This window comes from Rhinopithecus bieti, unplaced genomic scaffold (genome assembly GCF_001698545.2).
Source record: "Rhinopithecus bieti isolate Rb0 unplaced genomic scaffold, ASM169854v2 scaffold_1017, whole genome shotgun sequence".
Classification (NCBI taxonomy): Eukaryota; Metazoa; Chordata; class Mammalia; order Primates; family Cercopithecidae; genus Rhinopithecus; species Rhinopithecus bieti.
In genome coordinates, this window is record NW_016803657.1 from 4,050,811 (window position 1) to 4,054,014 (window position 3,204).

Genomic DNA, 3,204 nt, shown 5'->3' on the forward strand with positions numbered 1-3,204 from the left:
TCTTCACTGTAATACTATTTATAACACTGAAAAAAACCCAACACAACCTACTTTTATACCAATGTGAAATGAATAAGAAATTGTGGTATATGGCTGGGCGCGGTGGCTCATGCCTGTAATCCCAGCACTTTGGGAGGCCGAGACGGCGGATCACGAGGTCAGGAGATCGAGAACATCCTGGCTAACACGGTGAAACCCCGTCTCTACCAAAATACAAAAAAATTAGCCAGGCGTGGTGGCGGATACCTATAGTCCCAGCTACTCGGGAGGCTGAGGCAGGAGAATGGCGTGAACCCGGGAGGCGGACCTTGCAGTGAACCGAGATTGCGCCACCGCACTCCAGTCTGGGCGACAGAGTGAGACTCCGTCTCAAAAAAAAAAAAAAGAAAAAAAAAGAAAAAGAAATTGTGGTATATTTATGCAATGTATGAACCAAAACAGCACGTACCAGAATGGACAGATCTTGAAAACCTCATTGTGGATGAAGAAAACTGCAGAAAGGTCTGTGAAATGCAGCATGTCCATTTAAAGACGTAAATGAACCAAATGGGACAAATAAAACAAAGGAAATCCGGCCAGGCACAGTGGCTCACACCTGTAATCCCAGCACTTTGGGAGGCTGAGGCAGGCAGATCACCTGAGGTCAGGAGTTCAAGATCAGCCTGGCCGATGTGGCAAAACCCCATCTCTACTAAAAATACAAAATTAGCCGGGTGTGCTGGCGTGCACCTGTAATCCCAGCTACTCGGGAGGCTGAGGCAGGAGAATCACTTGAACCCAGGAGATGGAGGATGCAGTGAGCCGAGATCGTGCCACGGCACTCCAGCCTGGGCAAGACAGAGTAAGAATCCGTCTCAAAAACAAAAACCAAAAACAAACAAACACACAAACAGAAAAAATAGAAGAAATCTGAATAAGGTTAGTGTATTACATCTGTGTCAACATTCTGGTTGTGATATTATTCTGTACTTTTGCATCATTAGGGGATACTGGGCAATGTGTATCATTTCTTATTTTTGTGTTGCTTTTTGAAACGGAGTTTCACTCTTGTTGCCCAGGCTGAAGTGCAGTGGCAAGATCTCAGCTCACTGCAACTTTCACCTCCTGGGTACAAGCAATTCTCCTGCCTCAGCCTCCTGAGTAGCTGGGATTATAGGCACCCAGTACAACTCCCGGCTAATTTTTTTTTTTTTTTGGAGACGGAGTCTCACTGTGTTCCCCAGGTTGGAGTGCAGTGGCGCGGTCTCGGCTCACTGCAAGCTCTGCCTGCCGGGTTCACGCCATTCTCCTGCCTCAGCCTCCCGAGTAGCTGGGACTACAGGCGCCCGCCACCACGCCCAGCTAATTTTTTGTATTTTAGTAGAGACGGGGTTTCACCGCGTTAGCCAGGATGGTCTCGATCTCCTGACCTCGTGATCCGCCAGCCTCAGCCTCCCAAAGTGCTGGGATTACAGGTGTGAGCCACTGTGCCCAGCCCAGCCTATTTCTTATAATAGCATATGGATCTACTGTAAATCGATAAAAATGCCAAACAATGAATACATTACTTATAGGTACATGATGGCTTCTTCTGAGGAACAGAGGAGAAAATAGATTTGAGGAGAGGACTCGAGCCCAGGAGTTTGAGGGCAGCCTGGGCAACATAGTGAGACCCTGGTCTCTACAAAAAAATAAAAAGAAAATTAGCTGGGCATGGTGGTGCATGCCTGTAGCCCCAGCTACTGGGGAGGTCAAAACAGGAGGGTTCCTTGAACCCAGGAGGTCGAGGCTGCTTTGAGCTGTGACTGCACCACTGCACTCTAGCCTGGCTGAAAGGGCAAGACCCTCTCTCAAAAGAAAAAAAAAAAAAAGACAGGCATGGTGGCTCACACCTGTCATCCCAACACTTTGGGAGGCCAACACGGGCGGATCACCAGAGGTCAGGAGTTCAAGACCAGTCTGCCCAACATGTTGAAACCCTGTCTTTACTAAAAATACAAAAATTAGCCAGGAGTGGTGGCAGGCGCCTGTAATCCCAGCTACTCAGGAAACTGAGGCAAGAGAATTGCTTGAACCCGGGAGGCAGAGGTTGCAGTGAGCCGAGATCGCGCCATTGCACTCCAGCCTGAGGACAAGATCAAGACTTGGTCTCAAAAAACAAACAAACAAACAAAAAAAACTTGCCCAAAAGTCTCTTGGATGTTGAGGGGTTCAACTGACATTTGAATAAGGACTATGTGGCTGGGTGCAGTGGCTCATGCCTGTTATCCCAGCACTTTGGAAGGCTGAGGTGGGCAGATCCCTTGAGGCCAGGAGTTCAAGACCAACATGACAACATGGCGAAACTCTGTCTCTATAAAATACAGAAAAAAATTAGCCAAGTGTGGTGGCTCGCACCTATAGCCACAAGTACTTGGGAGGCTGAGTTCAGAGGATCTCTTGAGCCTGAGAGGTGGAGGTTGCAGTAAGCTGAGATCACACCACTGTACTCTAGCCTGGGTGATAGAGGGAGACTCTGTCTCAAAAAAAAAAAAAAGAATAGGGAAATAGGGAGCCCCGATTCCTGTCCATGCATCAGTCCTCTACATTTGAAGAAGCCAAACATCACAGGGTAGGTCAAATAAGTCTTTGAACGGGGTGTGCTGCACACCTGTAATCCCAGCCACGGGAGCCTGAGGTAGGAGAATTACTTGAGGCCAGAAGTGCAAGACCAGCTGGGGCAACATAGCAAGATGCCCCCTGCCCCCACCATCTCCACAAAATAATAATAATAATAATAATAATAAGAGGCTTTGGGCCAGGCGCGGTGGCTCATGCCTGTAATCCCAGCACTTTGGGAGGCCGAGGCTGGTGGATCACCTGAGGTCAGGAGTTGGAGGCCAGCCTGGCTAACACGGCAAAATCTGTCTCTAACAAAAATACAAAAATTAGTCAGGCGTGGTGGTGGACGCCTGTAGTCCTCAATCCTCAGGGGGCTGAAATAGGAGAATCGCTTGAACCCAGGAGGTGGAGATTGCAGGGAGCCGAGATCACACCACTACACTCCAGCTTGGGTGACAGTGAGACTCTGTCTCACAAAAAAAAAGAAAAAAAAAGTGCCTTTGGCTGAAGGCAGGAGGTGGCAGGGAAAACCAGGAAGAAGTCAGCACGGTCAAACGAGACAGGGAAGTTCAGATGATTTGGGGCCACACTGGATTCTGGTTTTTTTTTTTTTTTTTTTTTTTT